At 43.0% G+C, this 13,373-nt stretch overlaps 1 pseudogene; it reads left to right on the top strand.

Annotated features, from left to right (window-relative positions):
- The first annotated feature begins 9,482 nt into the window (after positions 1–9,482).
- Positions 9,483–12,173, top strand: LOC115900043 (annotated as a pseudogene).
- The last annotated feature ends 1,200 nt before the right edge of the window (positions 12,174–13,373 follow it).

Genomic DNA, 13,373 nt, shown 5'->3' with positions numbered 1-13,373 from the left:
TGCTGGGATTACAGGCTCACGTGAGCCACTGCACCCAGCCGAGGTTAGCATTATCTTGATACCAAAACCAGAAAAACATGACAAGAAAAAAAAGTACTACAGCTCAATATCCAATATTGCTCACAAATATAGACATAAAAGAAAATTAATTGATTGGGAGGCTGAAATAAGAGAATGTCTTGAATCCAGGAGCTGAAGTCCAGCCTGGGCAACTTAGCAAGACTTCATACCTTAAAAAAACCAAAAAAACAAAAAAGTTGGTCGGGCGCGGTGGCTCACACCTATAATCCCAGCACTTTGGGGGGCTGAGGCGGGTGGATCACTTGAGGTCAGGAGTTCAAGACAAGCCTGCCCAACATAGTGAAACCTTGTCTCTACTAAAATTACAAAAATTAGCTGGGCGTGGTGGTGTGCACCTGTAATACCAGCTACTCAGGAAGCTGAAGCAGGAGAATTGCTTGAACCCAGGAGTCCTAGATTGCAGTGAGCCGAAATCATATCACTGTACTCTAGCTTGGGTAACAGAGCAAGACTCTGTCTCCAAAACAAAAACAAAAACAAAAACAAAAACAAAAAAAACACTTTTTTTCCCAAGATGGCAGATTTGGGGCTTTTAGTGTCCCTCAGTCACTTGGAAATAGCAAGATTAGTGCATAAAGATCAACTCTGTGGGCTTTAATTCAAGAAAGAAAATGGGAATCCAACAGAATCATGAAGAACACCCTAGATCTCAGGGAGGAAAACAAGGGCAAACAGCCCCCATGATGGCATTTGGCTCATAAAAGTGCGTGAAGCCCCAGTACATGAGAGAGGCAGACAGCCTCTTTTTATCCAGTGGAAAGGACACTTCAGGAAAGTGCCCTTTCCACTGGAGATACAAGCAGCAGAGGCCAAGGGAGAGCACTTTGTTCCTCCCAAGTCCTGGAGCTAACTTGAGAAGATACTTGGAGACATTGAGAAGGAAAGACAGTGGGAAAAGCTGCAGGCATTTCCCAGGCCCAGGATGCCACTTTTAATCCAGGCATACAAAGTTAGTCATTCTTTGGAGACACAATAGCATTCTTTGGAGCACAACAGGCATTTTAGTCTTGGGCCAGAGATTGGAGTGCCTGCTCTATAGAGTTGCATAGAGGCTTCTACAGCCAGAATTGTAGAAAGCACCTTGCAGTAGGTGCTGGCATTGTGCTCTTCCCTGTTGTAGGACTGGGTGGGAAGAGGACTGCTACAGCTATGGTTTCTCCTGGGCAACAAGACACAGCCAGGGTCAGCTTGGTGACCTGTGAACTGGTCTGAGTGAGTTACTGCTTGGTATGCTGGACTGCTCCCCTGAGGTCATGGTGCAGTGGGGCCCTCTCAGCTCGACACCCAGGGAGATCTCCAGGCATTTGGAGCACCCACTCATCCAGATCAGCAGCCTGAGCTGCCCTATCCTTCCTATGCAGACACTCTAGTGAAGTGGGGCTTACTCTGCTCCACACCCAGGCAGATCTTCAGGCATTTGGAGCACCTGCTTGCCTGTATTTGCAGTCTGAGTTGGCACACCCTTCCTGTATAGAGACCATGGTGAAGAGGCACCCTATCTGCCCTATGCCCAGACAGATCTCTAGCAGTTGGAGCATCCATTCACCTGAATTAGCAGCCTGCCACCCCACCCTCCGTGTGTAGAGATTGTGGTGCAGCAGTGCCCTCTACACTCCACACTCAGACACCTGCAGCATGCACTCTCCTGGATTAGTTTAGGCCACCCTGGTTCCTTGTGCATAGAACTTGGGGCCAAGGAGCTTTCCCAACTCAACACCTAGCAACACCTCTGGGCACTGGGTGACAGCCCACTGGATTCTCCCTTGGCGTTGGTGCTGCGCCTGCCATTGAGGGACCTGTAGACAGGCCTGCTCTGGTCCAGCCCCACTCATCTTGCCTCCTGGGACTAAGCAGGAAGCTCAAGCCACTGTGCACTCCATGGATCAGCCCATTGCCTGAGGCAAGAGAGAGCTTCTGCCAGTAAACAAGGATCAAGAATATACCCAGCCACACTGGCCACAGCTGGCTCTTACCTATAAGTGCCATCTACTGGCTTGTATGTCAAACCGCACAACCCAATATAAAACCTGGTGATAGTGTACAAGGCTATAGAAGCAAAGCCAAAGGACCCAATCTAATATTCTCTATAGTCATACCCCCTAGGGAGGGGAGAGGGAAAGGGAAGGGGAAAGAAAAAAACCAATATTATAGGGAAATAAAAAGGAAAAAATTCTACCCACACACAAAAAATTAGAATTGTCAGCATCTCCAGATGAGAAGGAACCAAAGCAAGAATTCTGGCACCATGAAAAATCTGAATGTAGTGACACCACCGAAGGATCACACTAGATCTCTAGTCCTTAACCAAAATCGAAACTCAGAAATGACAAATAAAGAATTCATGAAAGAAAGCATGGATTGCTAGGAAACTCAACAAGATCCAAGACAAGGTTGAACATCAACTCAGAGAAACTTCTAAAGCAATCCACGAAATGAAGGAATAAATGTCTTGAAAATAAATCAGTCAGAGCTTCTGGAATTGAAAAACTCACTTAAAGAATTTTAAAATACAATTGAAAGCTTTATCAATGACTGGACCAAGCAGAAGAAAGAATTTAGGAGCTTGAAGACTGGTCTTTCAAACTAACCTTGTCAGACAAATATACAAAAAAGACAATTTTTACTAATGAACAAGGCCAGGCATAGTGGTTCATGCCTGTAATCCCAGCACTTTGAGAGGCCGAGGCGGACGAATCACTTGAGGCCAGGAGTTCGAGACCAGCCTGACCAACATGGTGAAACCCTGTCTCTACTAAAAATAAAAAAATTAGGCCAGGCACAGTGGTTTATGCCTGTAATCCCAGCACTTTGGGAGACTGAGGCAGGTGGATCACCTGAAGTCAGAAGTTCAAGACCAGCCTGGCTAACATGGTGAAACCCCCATCTCTACTAAAAATACAAAAATTAGGCATGATGGTGGGTGCCTGTAATCCCAGCTACTCAGGAGGCTGAGGCAGGAGAATTGCTTAAACCCAGGAGGCTGAGGTTGTGGTGAGCTGTGGTCCCACCACTGTGCTCCAGCCTGAATGACTAAGCAAGACTTTGTTTCAAAATAAAAAAACACAAATACAAAAATTAGCCAGGTGTGGTAGCATGCACCTGTAGTCCCAGCTATTCAGGATACTGGGGCATGAGAATTGCTTGAACCTGGGAGGCAGAGGTTGCAGTGAATTGAGACTGCACTGCTGCACTCCAGCATGGGCAACCGAGCAAGACTGTGTCTCAAAAAAAAAAAAAAAAATACATAAAAATGTAGACATAGGGTTTCATCACATTGCCCAGGCTGTTCTCAAACTCCTGGGCTCAAGGAATCCACCCGTCTCAGCCTTCTAAAATGCTGGGATTGCAGGTGTGAACCATGGTGCCCAGCCCTCAGCATTTTTTTTTTTTTTTGAGACAGTCTTGATCTGTTGCCCAGGCTAGAGTGCAGTGGTGTGATCTCAGCTCACTGCAACCTCCACCTCCCAGATTCAAGCAATTCTCCTGCTTCAGCCTCCCAAGTAGCTGGGACTATAGGCACCTGCCACCACGCCCAGCTAATTTTTGTATTTTTTGTAGAGATGGAGTTTCAACATGTTGGCCAGGCTGGTCTCGGACTCCTGACCTCAAATGATCCACCCACCTTGGCCTCTCAAAGTGCTGGGATTACAGGTGTGAGCCACCATGCCCGACCCACCTGCATTCTTAAAGAAAAGTAATTCCAACCAAGAATTTCATATCCTGCCAAACTAAACTTCATAATTGGGCCAGGCGTAGTGGCTCATGTCTGTAATCCCAGCACTTTACTGTCCCCGCCAACATGGTGAAACTATGTCTCTACTAAAAATACAAAAATTAGCTGAGCATAGTGGCTTGTACCTATAGTCCCAGCTACTTGGGAGGCTGAGGCAGGAGAATCGCTTGAACTTGGGAGCAGAGGTTGCAGTGACCTAAGATTGTGCCATTGCACTCCAGCATGACGACAGAGTGAAACTCCGTCTCAAAATAAATAAATAAATAAATAAATAAATAAATAAATAAATAAATAAAATAAATAAACTTCGTAATTGAAGGAGAAATAAAAGCTTTTCCAGACAAGCAAGTGCTAAGGGAATTTACTACCACTAAGCTAGCCTTACAAGAGATCCTTAAGGGAGTTCTAAACATGGAAATAAAAGAACAATACCTGCTACCACAAAAATACACTTAAGTGCATAGCTGACAGATTCTATAAAGCAACTGCATAATAGAAACTACAAAGCAACCAGCTAATAACTTCATGATAGGATCAAAACCTCACATATCAATATTAACCTTGAATGTAAACAGCCTAAATGGCCCACTTAAAAGGCACAGAGCTGCAAGTTGGATGAAAAAAGCAAGACTTGCCTGTCTGCTGTCTTCAAGAGGCCCGTCTTACACATAATGATACCAACAGGCTCAACATAAAGGGTTGGAGAAAGTTCACACAAATGGAAAACAAAAAAGAGCAAGGGTCACTATTCTTAGATAAAACAGACTTTAATCCAACAAAGTTTTTTTTTTTTTTTTTTTTTTTTTTTAAAGGACAAAGAACAGCATCACATAATGATAAAGGAAGCTTGTCCAACCTGTGACCCATGGGCTGCATGCGGCCCAGGACAGCTTTGAATGCAGCCCAACACAAATTCATAAACTGTCTTAAAACATTATGAGGTTTTTTAATGATTTTTTTTTTTTAGCTCATCAGCTATTGTTTGTGTTAGTGCATTTTCTGTTTGAGCCAAGACAATTCTTCTTCTACTGTGCTCCAGGGAAGCCAAAAGATTGGACGTCCCTTTCAGATAAAGGATTCAATTCAATAAGAAGACTTAACTATTCTAAATATATATGCACCCAACATTGGAGCACCTAGATTCATAAAACAAGTATTTCTAGACCTACAAAAAGACATAGACAACACACAATAATATTGGGAGACTTTAACACCCCAATGACAGCATTAGACAGATCATCAAGGCAAAATACTAACAAAAAAATTCAGGACTTAAATTCGACACCTGACGAATTGGACCTAATAGACATTTACAGAATACTGCAAGCATCAACCTCAGAATATGCATTCTTCTCATCTGAACACAGTACGCACTCCAAGATCAACCACATGCTTGGCCATAAAGCAAGTCTCAATAAACTCAAAAAAATCAAAATCATACCAACCATATTCTCAGACCGCAGTGGAATAAAAATAGAAATCAAAACAAGAAGATCTTCAAAACCACACAATTACATAGAAATTAAACAATTTACTCCTGAATGACTTTTGGGTAAGCCATAAAATTAAGGCAGAAATCAAAATATTCTTTGAAATAAATGAAAACATTCCAAGAGGAATGTTTATAGCACTAAATGCCTACCTCAAAAAGTTAGATCTCGGCCAGGTGTGGTGGCTCACGCCTGTAATCCCAGCACTTTGGGAGGCCCAGGTGGGCAGATCACGAGGTCAGGAGATCGAGACCATCTTGGCTAATATGGTGAAACCCTGTCTCTACTAAAAATACAAAAAATTAGCTGGGCATGGTGGCAGGCACCTGTAGTCCCAGCTACTCAGGAGGCTGAGGCAGGAGAATGGCATGAACCCGGGAGGCAGAACTTGCAGTAAGCCCAGATCACGCCACTGCACTCCAGCCTGGACGACAGAGCAAGACTCCGTCTCAAAAAAGAAAAAAAAAATTAGATCTCAAATTGGCTGGGTGCAGTGGCTCATGCCTGTAATCCCAGAACTTTGGGAGGCCAAGGCGGGCAGATCACTTGAACTCAAGAGTTCAGACCAGCCTAGGCAACATGGAAAAACCCCATCTCTACAAAAAATACAAAACTTAGCGAGGCATGGTGGCACGTACCTGTAGTTCCAGCTACTTGGGAGGCTGAGGCGGGAGGATCACTGAGTCCAGGGAGGTCAAGGCTGCAGTGAGCTGTGATCACGCCACTGCACTCCAGCCTGGGTGACAGAGTGAGACCTTGTCTCAAAAAACCAAAAACAAAATAAAACAGAACTGGCCAGGTGCGGTGGCTCACACCCATAATCCTAGCACTTTGGGAGGCCCTGGTGGGTGGATCACCTGAGGTCAGGAGTTCAAAACCAGCCTGCCCAACATGGTGAAACCCCGTCTCTACTAAAAATACAAAACATCAGCCAGACATGGCAACGGGTGGCTGTAATCCCAGCTATTTGGGAGGCTGAGGCAGGAGAATCGCTTCAACCTGGGAGGTGGAGGTTGCAGTGAGCCGAGATTGTGCTGTTGCACTCCAGCCTGGGCAATAAGAGTGAAACTCTGTCTCAAAAAATAAAAAAATTAAAAAACAAAACAAAACAGAACTACCATTCAACCCAGCAATCCCATTACTGGGTATATACCCAAAAGAAAATAAATCGTTTTACCAAAAAGACACCTGCACTCATATCCACCACAGTGCCATTCACAATAGCAGAAACATGGAATCAACTCGATTCCATGATATGACCATCAACAGTGTTTTGGATAAAGAAAATGTGGTCCATACACACCATGGAATACTAGATAGCCATAAAAAAGAATGAAACAATGTCCTTTGCAACAACATGGATGCAGCTGGAGGCCATTCTCCTAAGCAAATTAATGCAAGAATAGAAAACCAAATACCATGTGTTCTCACTTATAAGTGGGAGCTAAACATTGGATACTTATGGCCAGAAAGATGGCAACAAAAGACACTGGGGCGTACTGGAAGCGGGAGGGAGAAAAGGAGGAAAGGGCTGAAAAACTAACTATTGGGCATTATGCTCAGTTTCTGGGTGATGGGATCAATCATGCCCCCAACCGCAACATTCACGCAATATACCCATGCAGCAAACCTGCACACGGACCCCCTGAGTCTGAAGTAAAAGTTGTGGGAGCTAAGCTATGAGGACACAAAGGCATAAGAATGATACAGTGGACTTTGGGGACTCAGGGGAAAGAGTGGGAGGGCGGTGAGGGATAAAAGACTACACATTGGGTACAGTGTACACTGCTCGGGTGATGGGTGCACTTAAATCTCAGAAATCACCACTAAAGAACTTACTTATATAACCAAACGCGATCTGTTTCCCAAAAACCTATTGAAATTTTTAAAAATTAAAAAAAAAATTATGATCACAATTACAAATGGAAAAAACAAAGCTGAAATTATTTAAAAACAACAACAAAAGAAAATGAATTGAAAGGTACTGACTAAAATAAAAAGTATTTGCAAACATGTATTTGATAAAGGAGTTGTATCCAGAATATATAAAGAGCTACTATAACTCAACAAGAAGACAAACAACCCAAGAGTCAAATACACACATCACGAAAGAAGTTATACAAATGGGCCGGGCACAATGGCTCAGGCCTGTAATCCCAGTACTTTGGGAGGCTGACGTGGGTGGATCATGAGGTCAGGAGTTTAAGACCAGCCTGACCAATATGGTGAAACTCCATCTCTACTAAAAATACAATAATTAGCTGGGTGTGGTGGCACGCGCCTGTAGTTCCAGCTACTTGGGAGGCTGAGGCAGGAGGATCACTTGAGTCCAGGGAAGTCAAGACTGCAGTGAGCTGTGATTGTACCACTGCACTCCAGCCCAGGTGACAGAGCAAGACTGTCTCAAGAAAAAAAAAAAGAAAATACACAAATGGCGAATAAGCACATAAAAAGATTCTCAACTTATTAGTCATTGCATTAGGGAAATGCAAGTTAAAACCATGAGATCCCAACTCTGATAAGAATGAGTCAGATGATAAAAAGTGTGACAATAGCTGGGCGCAGTGGCTCAAGCCTGTAATCTCAGCACTTTGGGAGGCCGAGACGGGCAGATCACAAGGTCAGGAGATCGAGACCATCCTGGCTAACATGGTGAAACCCTGTCTCTACTAAAAAATACAAAAAACTAGCTGGGTGAGGTGGCAGGCGCCTGTAGTCCCAGCTACTCGGGAGGCTGAGGCAGGAGAATGGCGTAAACCCGGGAGGCGGAGCTTGGAGTGAGCTGAGATCCGGCCACTGCACTCCAGCCTGGGTGACAGAGCGAGACTCCGTCTCAAAAAAAAAAAAAAGTGTGACAATACCAAGTGTTGAGGAAGATGTTGGGAAAGTGAAACCCTCATATGGTGTATTGCCAGTGGGAATGTACAGCCACTTTGGAAGAGTTTGGCAGGTTTTCTTTTTTTTTTTTTTTGAGATGGAGTCTCGCTCTGTTGCCCAGGCTGGAGTGCAGTGGCACGATCTCAGCTCACTGCAAGCTCCGCCTCCTGGGTTCACGCCATGCTCCTGCCTCAGCCTCCCAAGTAGCTGGGACTACAGGCGCCTGCCACCACGCCTGGCTAATTTTTTTGTATTTTTAGTAGAGACAGGGTTTCACCGAGTGTTAGCCAGGATGGTCTTGATCTCCTGACCTCGTGATCCGCCTGCCTCGACCTCCCAAAGTGCTGAGATTATAGGCGTGAACCACTGCACCTGGCTGGCAGGTTTTTTTAATTTTAATTTTAATTTTAATTTTAATTTTTTGAGATGTAGTCTCGCTCTTGTCGCACAGGCTGGAGTGCAATGACACAATCTCAGCTCACTGCAACCTCTGCCTCCCAGGTTCAAGTGATTCTCCTTCCTCAGCCTCCTGAGTAGCTGGGATTACAGGCATGCACCACCATGCCTGGCTAATTTTTGTATTTTTAGTAGAGACGTGTTTCACCATGTTGGCTAGGCTGGTCTCGAACTCCTGACCTCAGATGATTCACCTGCCTCGGCCTCCCAAAGTGCTGGGATTACAGGCGTGAGCCACTGCACCCGGCCAGCAGGTTTTTAAAAAAATATGCATTAGCATATAGCCCAGCAATCCCACTCCTAAGCATTTAAATATTTATTATAAAACATATGTCCACACATAAATCTATACAGAAGTATTGATAAACCTGAAAACAACCCAAACACAACAGTCCATCAACTGGCGAATGGATAAACAAATTGTGGTATGTCCGTGTGATGAAATATACCACTTCACATGACAAAGGAATGAACTACTGACACATGCAATGACATGGAAAATTTCAAAAGCATTATACTAATGAAAGAAGACAGACACAAACTCCTACAAACTATATAATTCCACTTATATGAAATTCTAGGAAGGCAAAACAATAGTGATAGAAACCAGATCAGTAGATGCCAGAAGCCAGGTTAGGAGGGAGGAGACTGACAGCAAAAGGGCATAAAGGTTTTTGAGTAAAGGAAATGATGATGGTGATGGTCACATGACTGGATACATCTGTGAAAATTCATTGTATTGTACATTTAAAATTGCTGAATTTTATTATATGTAAATTATACCTCAATAAAGTTGATTTTTTAAAAATGCAATGTTTTGTAATGCTCGAGACTGTGGAGAGATTATGGGTAGCCAGGGCAAACGGCTAGCAATTAGGAAGATACTGGAAGGTGTTAGGAAATAACTCTTCCTCCTTTGTCAGTGGTGAGTCTCCTTTATTTGCATACCCTTTTCCCCTGAGACTGGGATGCTCCCTTTGTAGACATTAGTCCTTCTTAGCCCCTCTCACGTGAGCAGATTGGTGGCCTGTTACAACACCTTCACCACAGTACAAAGGCCATAGTTTGGTGATCACTAGCCCGGGAGAGATGTTTACAAACTTTAAGACAAACAAACAAACAAAATCACCCAACCCCTTCTCAAGCAAAGCTTTATGCAGACCCTCACTAACCAAAACAAAAGCAATATTTTGGCCAGACATGGTGGCTAACGCCTATAATCGCAGCACTTTGGGAGGCCAGGGCAGGCAGACGGCTTGAGCCCAGAAGTTTGAGACCAGCCTGGGCAAAATGGTGAAACCCCATCTCTACAAAAAATACAAAAATTAGGCAGTGTGGTAATACATGCCTGTAGACCCAGCTACTCAGGAGGCTGAGGTGGGAGGATCACCTGAGCCTGGAGGCAGAGGCTACAAGTGAGCCAAGGCCACACCACTGCACTTTAGCCTGCGTCTCAGAATGAGACCCTGTCTCAAAAAAAACAATATTTTATTAGTACACATTTACACAATAAGCTTAATTTCATGATATCTTTCTATTATAAAGTCATTTAATGTCAACAATCCTATTTTCATGAACCTAGAAATTTGATATTCATATGTATATTTTTAAACTACTGTTTTAAAACCAGTTAAAATATACTTAAAGTTTCTGGGTAAAAAATGGTAGATTGAACATGAGCATCCAAATTTGTCCACTGAAAACCCATGTAGCAAAGGGATTTTTAAAGGCATAAATCCATAAGCACAGGGAAACAGGAGAAGAGATAAGAGCAAAATATTTTCAGAAGTGGAAACCAGATGGATGAGAGGTTACTCACTTACACTAGAGAAGGATAGATCCTAAGGCAGTGGCAGAACTATATGGCAAATGGAATTGGTTGTGCCAGACCAGAGATGGGCAGTCTCCTCTGTCTGACCACCCTGAGAAGGAAAACCTAGGAATGCTGACATCAGAAGTTCCCAGCCAGATCACTGTGCAAAGAAGCTCATGACTGGCCGGGCGCGGTGGCTCATGCCTGTAATCCCAGCACTTTGGGAGGCTGAGGTGGGCAGGTGATCAAGACCATCCTGGCCAACATGGTGAAACCCTGTCTCTACTAAAAATACAAAAATTAGCTGGGCATGGTGGCACGTGCCTGTAATCCCAGCTACTTGGGAGGCTCAGGCAGGAGACTTGCTTGAACCGGGGCGGCGGAGGTTGCAGTGAGCTAAGATTGTGCCACTGTACTCCAGCCTGGCAACAGAGTGCGACTCCGTCTGAAAAAAAAAAAAAAAAAAAGCTCATGACTGACAAGCCCATCCATCTACCACCTGAACAGACAGAGAACAAATGCTTCCAGTCAGCTTTTAGGTGACCGACCCATCCTTAAGTGTGAGCAGACAACCAAGGTTTCTAAGACCTCCAAGAAAAGAATCTAATATAGAAGACAGAGACCAAAACAACAGAAAAAGAAATTTGGAGCAGTGATTATGCAGAGAAACAAAAATGACAGAACTATCAGTAACAGCTTCTGAGATAAGATAACCCTGAAATAAAATATGCTATAAAAAGAACAATTCAGAGAATAAAAATAAAGTGAAAGTGATTAAAACCTTTAAAAGATGGAAAAACTCAGAAGAAGAACAGAAAGATAAAGTGGAGGAAATCTCCCAGAAAATGAAGTAAAAAAGATGCAAAGCTAGAGAGAAAAATAAGAAATTAGAAAGACCAGTTCAACAGGTCCATCATCCAAGTAATAGGAGATCAAAAAGAAAGAATAGAGAAAATAGGAAGAAATCACCAATAGAATAATTCAAGATTATTCCCCAAAAGTGAGGGGCACTCAGTGCCCAGCACAATGGAAGATAGTAGCCACTCACCAAGACATATCACTGCAATTTCAGAACATTAGAAACAAGTTCAGAGAGGGGGAAAGTCACCTAGAAAGGACAAGGAATTAAAAGGCTTCAGACTTCTCATTCTCCATAGAAGTGTCAGAAGCTAGAAGACCATGTAGCAATGCCTTCATAATTCTGAAGGAATTCAGTACCCAGCCAAACAACCAAATACAAGGGTCACAGTTGAAAAATGACAATAGCAAACATGCAAAATTCCACAATAATTTACTCTTCCATTTCTCAGGAAGCTTCTGGATGATGGTCTCCTCCAAAAAGCAGGAGTATTACAAATCAAGAAAAACACGGGCACAGGTGTGGATCAGAAGCGTGAGGGGGTTTTCTCGCTCTAGGGAGATTATTCAAGCAATCACTGTGTCAGCAGACACAAATGTTTCCCTTTCTTCGTATGATGAAGATCAGGGATCCAAACTTATTTGAAAAGCTAAAGAGGCACCATTCATCCCCATTGGAATGGCAGGTTTTGCAGCAATTGTTGCATATGGATTATACAAATTGAAGAGCAGAGGAAATACTAAAATGTTGCATCATCTGATCCACATGTGTATGGCAGCCCAAGGCTTTGTTGAAGGAGCAATGACTGTTGGTATGGGCTATTATTCCATGTATCGGGAATTCTGGGCAAAACCTACACCTTAGAAGAGATGCTATCTTGGTCTTGTTGGAGGAGTTTGCTTTAGACATCTCTTCTTTTTTTTTTTTTTTTGAGATAGAGTCTCGCTCTGTTGCCCAGGCTGGAGTGCAGTGGCACAATCTCGCTCACTGCAACCTCTACCTCCCGAGTTCAAGCAATTCTCCTGCCTCAGCCTCCTGAGTAGCTGGGATTACAGGTGCTCGCCACCACGCCCAGCTAATGTTTGTATTTTTTTTTTTTAGTAGAGACAGGGTTTCACCACATTGGCCAGGTTGGTCTCATACTCCTAACCTCAGGTGATCCACCCACCTTGGCCTCCCAAAGTGCTGGGATTACAGGCATGAGCCATCACGCCCACATCTCATTATTGAAGCTACATATTAATGCTGAAAATAAACTATTCGAGTGGGTTCAGCTGATAACACGGCATTGTGAATACTGGCCTCCTTTCTTGCAGGCTTGATTTGCCTGGTGACTGAATTACTAGTGACTAGTTTACTAACTAGGTCATTCAGGAGAGCCAAATTAATACAAAAGAAACATGTCACCTAAATGATGGTGTTGAAATGTCCACCTTCTTAAACTGTTAAGATAAAATTAGTTCTAAAGAAGATAGCAAACCAACCCTGAAGTACTCCCAGTTTGCTCTAGAATCTTGCATGTTTTGGATGTTATATGAGTCCTATTTGCCCCAGTTAATTTAACTTTTTTCTGCCTGTCTTGTGGACTGGCTGGCTCTTTTAGAACTCTGTCAAAAAAGTGCATGGAATATAACTTGTAAAACCTCCCACAGCTGAAAGTGTATGTGTGTATATGTTTAAATCAAATCTAGAAAGCTTCCAATAGAGCTGCATAGTCATAGTATTTATTGAAGAATCATAACTGTAAACAGAATAACTTATGGATTCTAGTTTAGTTTTTTTGTAATTGTAGATATCTATATTTGCTGCTGTAATATAAGAATAATTTTTAAATGTTATCTTGAAACAGAAACATGTATTTCAAGCACTCATGCAAAGGTAACTGAAGAATACTTTTTAAATGTGTGCATTATTTTTTCCATAAGAATTGTAAACGTTAAACTAAACATATTAACTATAATGGAATTGATTAATGATTTATAAGTAAGCTGGTTTGAACAGACATTATACACATGCTTTTCTATACTACAGAATGCCATTACACTTGTGAAATTCTCTTGTCTA

Source organism: Rhinopithecus roxellana, chromosome 10 (genome assembly GCF_007565055.1).
Source record: "Rhinopithecus roxellana isolate Shanxi Qingling chromosome 10, ASM756505v1, whole genome shotgun sequence".
NCBI classification, from domain to species: Eukaryota; Metazoa; Chordata; class Mammalia; order Primates; family Cercopithecidae; genus Rhinopithecus; species Rhinopithecus roxellana.
This window is presented reverse-complemented; position numbering and strand designations above follow the sequence as displayed.